The sequence below is a fragment of the Vicugna pacos genome, chromosome 18 (assembly GCF_048564905.1).
Source record: "Vicugna pacos chromosome 18, VicPac4, whole genome shotgun sequence".
NCBI lineage: Eukaryota > Metazoa > Chordata > Mammalia > Artiodactyla > Camelidae > Vicugna > Vicugna pacos.
This window is the reverse complement of record NC_133004.1, coordinates 23,548,646-23,559,090: the sequence shown is the minus strand read 5'-3', so window position 1 is coordinate 23,559,090 and position 10,445 is coordinate 23,548,646.

The following is a 10,445-nucleotide window of genomic DNA, read 5'->3' as shown; positions in this document are numbered from 1 at the left end:
GCTCTGTATTATGACCTGGAGGAGGGGATGTCTGCACTGAGACTGGAAAGAGGAAAAAAACTGGGCCAGCGGGAGGGGTGGAGTCCAGGCCGCAGGTGTAATATGTGCAAAGCTGGCCCTTCTGGGGTCACCTCCCCGGGAGCCAGCGCAGCCTGGCTTGGGGCCCTGTAGGAGCTGACCCCCACCCATGTCTATGTGCTGAGCCATGGATTCTGGAAGCTCACCTCATCATCCCTAGTTCAAGCCCCAAGAGCTGGATGCAGAAGGAAAAAGCAGGCTCTGGTGGGACCAGCAGGGCCCATGGGCAAGGTCCCACCAAAGGCGGTGAGAGCCCTGACTTTAACCTTGCACTTTAAAAGCCCCCTTAAAGATGCCCCCCTGATCCGTTGAAGGCCTGACCTCGCCCGTTCTGGCTCAGCTTCCCATGACTCAAGCTAGTGGCAGGCTTGAAATCCAGTTAAGCACCAGAAGCGCCACCAGACTCTGGAAAACAACCCTCTCCTCCCCAGAGGCCCACTCTGGCCTTCTCCCAGGAAGGAGCCCCACCCACACCCAGGTTTCTGGCCCAAGAAGGATGCCAAGGCGCTGGCCAGAAGTGCAGAGAGAGCCTCCAGGAAAGGCCTGGACTCCTGGCTCCCAGGCCCGGGAAGAGACAGAGAAAGCCAGCATATGGGTGTGCACAGGCCTCACCCTGTCTCTCTGTAGGTTTTCCTCGGGGCCTGCGGGAGGGAGACCAAAGGAGGTTGCCAATGCCCGGACACTGCCGTCTCCTGAGACTCCTAGAATATCAACAATGAAAAACTTCCAAAGCAGGTGTACAAAAATCATTGTACCATAGGTTTTAAACATTTGCATTGAATAAATGAGTACTCTTATAATATGGATTCACACCACCTCACACCGGTCAGAATGGCCATTGTTAAAAGGTCCGCAAACGATAAGTGCTGGAGAGGGTGTAGGGAAAAGGGAACGCTCCTACATTATTGGTGGGAATGTAATTTGGTGCAGCCATTATGGAAAACAGTATGGAGATTCCTCAGAAAAACTAAAAGTAGGCTTACCCTATGATCCAGCAATCCCACTCCTGGGCATATACCTGGAGAAAACTCTACTTTGAAAAGATACATATACCCCAATGTTCATAGCAGCACTGTTTACTATTTATTGTAGCAAAGACATGGAAGCAACCTAAATGTCCATTGACAGATGATTGGATAAAGAAGTTGTGGTATATATATATGTGATGGAATACTACTCAGCCATAAAAAGGAATGAAATAATGCCAGTTGCAACAACATGGATAGACCTAGAGATTATCATACTAAGTGAGGTAAGTCAGACAGAGAAAGTCAAATATCATATATTACTCATATATGGAATCTGAAATATGATACAAATGAACTTATTTACAAAACAGAAACAGATTCACAAACAAACTTACAGTTATTACCAAAGGGGAAAGAGAGGGGAGGGATAAATTAGAAGTTTGGGATTGGCAGATACAAACTACTATATATAAAGTAGATAAACAACAAGGTCCTACTGTATAGCACAAGGAGCTATATTCAATGTCTTATAATAGCCTATAATGAAAAAGAATATGAAAAGGAACATATACATATATAACTGAATCACTATGCTGTACATCAGAAATTAACACAACATAGTAAATCAACTATACTTCAATTAAAAAAAAGATACACACAAGTAGGAATACAGTCATAGCAGTGTAGTTATGCTGGACATGAGACAGGGCAGGAGTTACAAAAAACACATTTTTAGGTGCTTCCAGTGAACCCCTTCATGGGACCCAAGTTCGGTGGCCAATATTTGTAAATCAGGAAGTTTCATATTTAAAAAATCCAGATTGCTGGCTTTTCTTTAAAAAAAATCAGATGATCAAACGATTTGGCAGCCACAAGCTTACCTTCCCATAGGGCAACAGTTGGTTGGAGCAAAATAGTGGATAATAGGATATTAATCAGCAAAGGATAGCTGCTGTAACAAACATCCCCAAGCTTTCAGTGACTTACCACAAGACAAGTTTATTTCTTGCTCATATCACAGTCCAAGAAGTAGGAGGCAGGGGTGTCCACATGTTATTTAGGAACACAGGTGGCGTCGTGGCTCTGACATCTTCAAGAGCTTCATTTTTTCTACACTGAGCTGGAGGATAGTGAAGGAGGCAGTAGGAAAGCAGACCAGCTTTTAACTGCATCAGCTGGCCAGTGTCCCACACTGGTGAGAACCAGTCATAAGGCGTAACAGGGACCCAAGGGGGCTTGGAAATGTGGTACCTGGCTCAGGGCCCAGGAGAAGGAGGAGAACACAGCAGCAACTGTTTTAAGCGGCTGCCCTACCTACTTTCTCCACTTGGTCCTGGAAGTTCCGTTCTTCCTGTTGTCCTTCCTCACCCCTTCCCAACTCAGCCATTTGGCTCAAGGGAAACGACCAGTCATTAGTTGGAGAATGACCATGTGATACAATCCCAACCAAAGAGACAAGATGAATTTGGATGTGATGCCTGGAACTGCAGCAGACACTTTGGAGCCAGCCTTGGTGTGAAACCAACACAGTGATGGAAGAAAGGCGAGATGGAAGGAACCTCTGTCTCTGGTGGCCTGGCGGAGCTGCTCAAACAACCAATCCAGAAACCAACCCTACTTCCAGATTTCCTGAGAATTGCATAATAAATTGTCTTACTGTTTAGGCCAGTGTGAGGCAGGGAACTCCTGTCTCGTGTAGAATAAAGTATCCAAACAGATAAGAGCATAGTTCCTGCCTGGCTGGATTCACTAAGGTCACCTGCCTGGCCCTGTGAGTATTTGAGTTTTGAACTCTTGTCTTCCAATTCTTTCTTCTTCTAGCCAGAGCTGAGGTCTGTCAGGCAGCCCTGATCGTCATGGCCTGGAGTAAAAATTACCCAGCATCTTTAGGATGCACATGCAATTTCAGTGCTTCCTGGTACAATGTGGGCCTATTCAGGGCCTGGATCTTCATCTGCATCTCAGGGATGCAGCATTCTGTGAGCACCGCTGACTCCAAGATGAGCAGGTATGGATTTGAGCCTGGGTTCCACCGCTTCTCAGCTTCATGCACTTGGACTTGGGCAAGCCAGTTAACCTTGCTAAGCTTTGGTTTCCTCAGCTGAACATGACTCTGACACTTGAATTGCTGTGAGCATTGATGGAAGATTCCGTGACTTCACATGTAAAGGTTCTTTGGCAAGGGTCAGCACTCAGAGAGTTCACAGTCAATGTTGGCTGGTGACTGGTCACTGCCCAGCCGCTGAGATCCACTGAGTGATCAAACCTGGTGGAAGGTTTGCTGTCAACTGTGGGCTCACTGGGGAGATCCAGCCCTAAAGTACAAGGCCCAGATGGTAGAACAAGTCTGCTTTTAGGTCCTGCACGGAGGAGGATGTAGATAGCTATGAATAACCTAGTAGAAATGTACTCCACCTTTCACTCATCTTATGCCCCTTCTGATCTTGCGAAGGAACAGCTCTCAGTTGGGTGCGTCTCTGTGTTGAACACTTTCCCAACACTCACTAAGCCCCTTGTTAAGAAAGGGAGCCCAGGCTCCTGGCTCGGAACATTTCATCCGTAGTAGCATCAATATACAATCTACAAACACCCTTTTGTTTGGTTGCATATAATTGTCTATTTGTGGCAGATGGTGTTCTTTTTCCATTTGTGGAAGTGAGATAACATTTTTTTTTCAGAGTAAAATTGTTCAGGCTATCAAGGTGAATTAAGCGAAATCAAAATGTTAGCGGCACGCAGTGCAGGGGGTGCATGGGGTGGTGGAAATCCACAAGGTGAAACACTCAAGCTTGGGGCCTCATCAGGGGAAACCGTGGGGCTGGGGGTCCAGTGTGAGCAGGGCCTTTCCGGGTGGTCAGAGGCCGGCGGTCATTCCTAAGAAGAGTGATGAGAGCTGTGACAGCCCCTCCCCAAAGCTCTTAAGAGAGTCCCTGAGGTGACATTCAAACTGGCTTCCTTTGGAAGGAAGGAGAGGTGGGGTGATGTATCATCCTGGTCTTCCCAGAACAGAGGGGGTTCCTGGGTCACCAGAGCTGCAGTGATAAAACTGGGACAGTCCCAGTCGAACCAGGATGGTGGGTCACCCTGCCTATCCTGGACGGGGACATGGGAGGAGCGGAGAGTTGCTGTTTCAGGTCTGTGAGAGGCGCCATCCTTGCGAAAAGAAAGAAAGTATAGCTTTTGATTACTCGTTGCAGAAGAATTCTGTCTTAGCCTCGGGGGGATGTCCGGCAGGAAAATAGGTGAGGAGACCGGTAAAAGGCAGCCAGACAGATCAGAGATACACGAGGAAGAGAAAGAGAATAGATCATGTGTGTGACAGATGTGGAGCTGGTCAGACAGAGGGGAGGCAGCCCGGGGGGCTGGGTCAGAGTCTGGGGAGAGGCCAGAGGCAGCTTCTTACTGAGATGCGCAGGCCATGGAGAAAGAGGAAGGGGGAGCTTTTTTAAAATTGAAATATAGTTGATTTACAATGTTGTGTTGTACAGCAAATTGATTCAGTTATACATATATGTATTTCTTCTCATTATAGGTTATTATAAGACACTGAATATAGTTCCCTGTGCTATACAGAGGGACCTTGTTGTTTACCTGTTTTATATAGAGTAGCTTGCGTCTGCTAATCCCAAAATCCCTACTCCCCCTTCCCCCTTTGGTAACCGTTAATTTGTCTTCTGTGTCTGTGAGTCTGTTTCCATTTTATAAATAAGTTCATTTGTATCATTTTTTAGATTCCACATATAAGTGATATCATATGATATTTGTCTTTCTCTCTCTGACTTACTTCACTTAGTATAATAATCTCCAGGTCCATCCATGTTGCTGCAAATGGCATTATTTAATTCTTTTTATGGCTTTTTATTCCATTGTATAAATATACTGCATCTTCTTTATCCAGTCATCTGTGGATGGACGTTTAGTTTGCTTCCATGTCTCGGCTGTTGTAAATAGTGCTGCTAGGAACATTGGGGTGCGTGTATCTTTTCAACTAGAGTTTTTTCTGGATATATGTCCAGGGATGGGATTGTTGGATCATACAGTAAGTCTATTTTTAATTTTTTAAGGAACCTCCATACTGTTTTCCATAGTGGCTGCACCAAACTACATTCCTACCCACAGCGTAGGAAGGTTTGGGGAGGGGTACTTTTAAAAGCCGCTGAGCTGTGTTATCAGTGGAGCCCCCTCCACCTACACCTGCTCCGATATCTCCTGGGAGCCCACAGTGGAAGCTGAAATGGCTGGTCAGTTCCTTTCCCATATTGGACTGCCATATTCTGCAAAAACCTGAGGAAATCTGGTGCAGGCAGGGCTGGTTCCAGGGGAGGCCTCGGCACTGCCCGCGGAAGGACCACTTCTGCGTCTGCCCATGCTTCTCCAGCCAGGCTCCCAACACCGATAAATCCTCTGGGGTGGGGGAGAGTGGCTCCTCCGTCTTCCTCTGCGTTATCCCATCCAGAAAGCAGAAGCAGTATTTCCCTCATCAGCACTGGGCCAGGCTCCGTGCTAGCTGGGAAGATGTGGGTTAGACCACGCTTGACCCACTTTTTTTTTTTTTTTCTTGCTTTTAATGATGAGCTATTTCAGGCCAACCAAAAAGGGTAGGAAATAAGTTAACAAACCTCCATATGCCTACTACCCAGCTGAATTAATACATAAATCAAATCCAGATTTGACTAAGACCCCTGCTGTGGCCTGTCTCCGTCTCAGCCCATCTTCTGACCTCCCTGCAGATGACACTGTCCTGAGTCTAGACTTCATCACTCTCGGGTATGTTTTACCGCTTTTACTACCTATGTAGCCAGAAACAGCAGAGTATTGTCTGCCTACCATTAACGCTGTGTGCATGGGGTCACGGTGTGTCATCTTTCTATACCTGCCTTTTTTGGCTCCTCTTTTTGTGAGTTTTCTCCACCTCAAGCAATGGAGTTACAGCTTATGCATTTGAACTGCTGAACTGCATTCCACCCTGTTTATTAGACACCATGGTTTATTTTTTCCCTCCCCTTGATGGACATTTAGCTCTTCCCAGCAACGCTGCCCTGAGCAGCCTAGTGGGCACGAATGAAAATTTCTGCACAGTTGACATCTCAGAGTGGGATTCCTGGGTCTTGTCTACCGGGGTTTTCAGAAACGTGCTGACTTTTCACCTGGCATGTCCTCTCTAGTTTTCCTGGGTCCCCACTAGCCCCTGTTGTCTTGTACCCAAGCAGCTTCGTGTGTTCACATGATCTGTCTGGCACCTGTGAGCATTTGGGCTTTCAACCTCTGGGTTCTTGGGAGATCCATGGACACGGAAGCTGGTAACTGTAACATCTTGGGATAGCTGTTGTCAAAGCCATACATCCAGGGTGCTGGTGGTGCCTGGAGGAAATAACAACTAACTCCACCTGAGAGGTTGAGGGATGATTCAAAGTAAGAGTTAAGTTAGTCATAATTAGGCAAGGTTTTGAGGCATGAGTAGGAGTTTTCCAAGAAGATGGAGCTGGAGGAAGGACATTATAGGCCAAGGAAACAGCATATGCACAGGCACAGAGGACTAAAGATCAAGCTGAATTGAAGGAATAACAAAGGCTGGTGTAGCAAGAGCCAGAGGGAGCTCGGTAGGAGGGCTGCTTGAAGCCCAGAAGGGCAGGCTAAGGAGTTGGGATTTATCCTGGTGGTGGTGGTGGGTCTCTTGTGAGGGACCGAAGGATGAGAGTGACATGTTCACTGCTGTGGTTGAGAGAGGTCAAGTGACAGTGGAAGGTGACGGAAGAGGAACAAGACTGAAAGCAAGGGGTACCAGCAAGGAGTCTGCAATAGTTTGGGTGCCAGACATCAAAGGAAAATTGGGACAGGGAAGCCTGAAGCAACGCAGAGAGACTGGAGAGAGATTTGGGCAGTGGCCAATTAGATAAGCAGGTGAGGAGGAGGGGTGAGTGAAGGGTTGGGGAAGCAGAATCATGGGCTCCCTAATATCATCCACACCCTCATCCCGGAAGCTGTGAATATGCTATGTTTCGTGGCAAAAGGGATTTTTGCTGATGTAATTCAGGTTTTCGACTTTTAAGTAGAGTGGGTCGCCTGGATTATCCAGGTGGATCTAATCTAAATCCAGGCGCACTTAAAAGCAGAGAACTTTCTTTGGCTCTCAGGAGAGGGAGGTCAGAGAGATCTGAAACGTGAGAAGGATTCAGCCTAGAATTAGGGACAACACCTGTAGAGAGACCTGTAGAGACGAGCAAACAGACGACTCAGGCCTACAAGGGCAGGAAACTGGATTTGGCCAACAACCTGAATAAGCCTGGGTGGAGGTTCTTCCCAGAGCCTCCTGACAGTAGCCCATCTGGTCAACACTTTGATTTCAGACTTATGGAACCCTGAGCAGTGTAACCGGCCACAGGTAGGTCTGAGCTTCTGATGTATAAAAACCACACCGTTTTAAGCTGCTAAGGCTGTGGAACTTGGTACAGCAGCGGTGGACAAGGAACCCAGGGATGAGTCCCACGGTTCTCGCTGGGCTACTGGGCAGATGCTGTTGTCAACCACGTGGGGGATTCGGAAGATCAGATTTCAGTGTTCCATATCAGACTCTCCCTGTGTAATAGTGTTTCCACACTTAGCAGCTGACAACAACACATCTGTGTTCTCTCCTGGTTTGGTGAGGGGGCGGTCAGAGTCCAGGCATAGTTTAGCTGGGTCCTCTGTGAGGCTGCAGTCAAGGTGCTGGCCGGGGTTGGGTTCTCAACGCCCCACCAATGTCTCTTTCTGTTTCGACTGCTATAACAAAATGTCACAGACTGGGTGGCTTAAACGACAATCATTTATTTCTTATAATTCTGGAGTCTGAGAAGTCTAAGATCAAGGTGCTGGCAGATTCAGTATCTGGTGAGGGCTCTTGTCCCAGCTTACAGGCAGCGGCCTTCTTGTTATGTTTGCATAAACCCCAGAGAGAGCTATTGATAAGGCCTTAATGCCCTCATGATCTAATCTACCCCTAATCACTTCCCAAGGGCCTCACCTCCAAAACCCACCACAGTGGGGAATAGGGCTGTAGCGTATGGATCTGTGGGTGGGGCGCACAAGCATTCAGTCCACAGCAACCAAGGAAGGACTTGCTTTTGCCTTCGTGTGGCTGTTGACAGAATCCAGCTCCTTGCAGCCTGGTAGACTGAGGCCCTCTGTTCCTTGCCACATGGGCCTCCCTAACGTGGCTACTGGTTTCATCATATCAGCAAGAGAGAGAATCTGCCAGCAAGATGGGTGTTGCCATCTTATGTGACAATCAGAGATGTGACATCATCCTGTTTGTTGGAAGCAGGTCACAGTTCCACTCACACTTCAGAGGCAGGGGTTTCACAAGGCCGTGAATGCTGGAAGGCTAAGGTAAGGGGTAGCTTAGAGTCTGTTCACCAACACTCCAAGGGACACGTGGGCTTTCTTATCTGGGCCTGTTTCGAGAATTGTTACAGATTTTTTTCATCCAGCCAGGCCTTAAGTTCAGGGGTTCCTTTTGAGCCCCCAGTAAGTAAAATCAGCTCAGCTCACCTGAGTTAGAAGGGCAGGGTAGGGGCGAAAGGAAATACAGTCTTGGGAAATGTTTGTCATGTGCCAGCCTGGTGATTTGCTAAGCAAAACTCAAGTCGATGTGACATAAACAACGTCTGTTGCTTCCAGGGGCCTGCCACAATATTTTCTTTTAAGTGCTACTCACTCCTGAAATACGCTTCTGGTTTTGAAATGTGGTTCCCAGCTCATGCTAGGCGACTCACCGCTCAGTCCCTCATTAAGCGTCCCATTTTTTATTCTGTAATGTAGGTTTTCTAAGGGCATGATGTCAGTGCAGATGGGAGACGGGCCACGTCAGCGGAGCAGAGGCTCCCCTCGGAGAGGGTCAGGGCGGAAGGCAGGAGGGAGACTTTTCTCTGAACACGCGGCATCACGTGGTGTAGTGCCAGCCCCGTGTTAACGCCTGAACTCTCCAGAGCCTGACATCTCTTTACTCTTTCTGTTTTCTTTTTTTTTTTTTTTTGCTAACTTGATAAGTTTTTGCTGCAAGAATAGTGACTCCAAAGTAACACAGTGTTTTATTTTCCCCATATTAAGAAAAAATTAGTAATTTTGTCTGCAATTCCTCTCCACCTCTTGCACCACCGGGAGTTAACCATGGTCAATAGCATGATGTGGTGCCTTCTACCTGGGATGTGGACATCCTTCCCATTCCAAAAAACCAACGTAAACACCACTGTGTGTATTGATAAATATGCTTATTTATTTTTACAAAAACAGGACATCTTAGAGTCACAGATATACAAGATGGACATGTTCTAGACCTCTCCCGTACAACACAGCGCCTGGAGTTAACAGTGTTGCACTGTGTCTTCCACATTTGTTAAGAGAGTAGATGTCATGTTAAATATCACATACACAAAAAAGCAAAGGGACACAGGAAACTGGCAGGTGCTGGATGGTATCCCAGGCGTATGCCTATGTCCAAAGGTGTCAAGTTGGATCTATTAATTATGCACCATTTTTGGTATATGAGTTATACCTCAATAAAGCTGTAAGACAAAACCCCCAAAACCGGATATCGACTTTCCTCAATAAGCTGTAGTGATTCAATAAATCAGTCATTCCTTTTAATATCTGCCCATGATGCCACGAGGTGGATGGTGCTCCGTTTACCGAACCATCCTAGTTGGTAGATGTTTATGACGTTGTCATCAGGAGAACTCCAGGAGAGGGGAAGCCCGTGAGTGTGTTTTATTTCAGAATGGAAGAAACCGAGGCACAGTGAGGTTCCATGGCTTCTCCGTGTCTCCCAGCGGTTCCCGTAGGTGTGGGCCTGAGGTCATTCCAGCCTTGCTCTAGCTTCATGCTGCCACGTGGGGCGCTGTAGAAGCCTGCTCCTGCGCAACCTCTGTTGACAAACAGCCCTGCCCTGCTGACGCTAGGATCACGGGCTCCCCGTCTGGCTTCAAAAGTCCTATTAAACCTTTTCTTGCCACTGACTATCATGATCTGTCCTTACAGGTCTCTCTAACTTTGCAGAACAGGAAGGTAGTTTGGAAGAGTTTCACTTCTTTCCCAGAAAGCCCTGGGCTCCTTCTGCAAATCCACCTTCTCCCCAGTGGTCGCATTTGCGGTGAGGTCTCCGAGGGTCCCTCTAGGCTCAGTGACACCTGCCTCTCTTTCCTCTCAACCCCAGCCTCAGGGGTCTTCTCTTCCCTTTATGTTTCTAAGGGACACCAGAGTAGGATTCTTCCTAGAACCACGACTTCAAGGTGACTTTCAGACGTGAAATTCATACAGGAGTTATAGGGATCCAAACACGGCTCTATATTCATGAACACAAGTGATTTAAATAAACACAAAACCTCGTGCTTATTCAGACACACGATCAGCTTTATCCATTGAAGT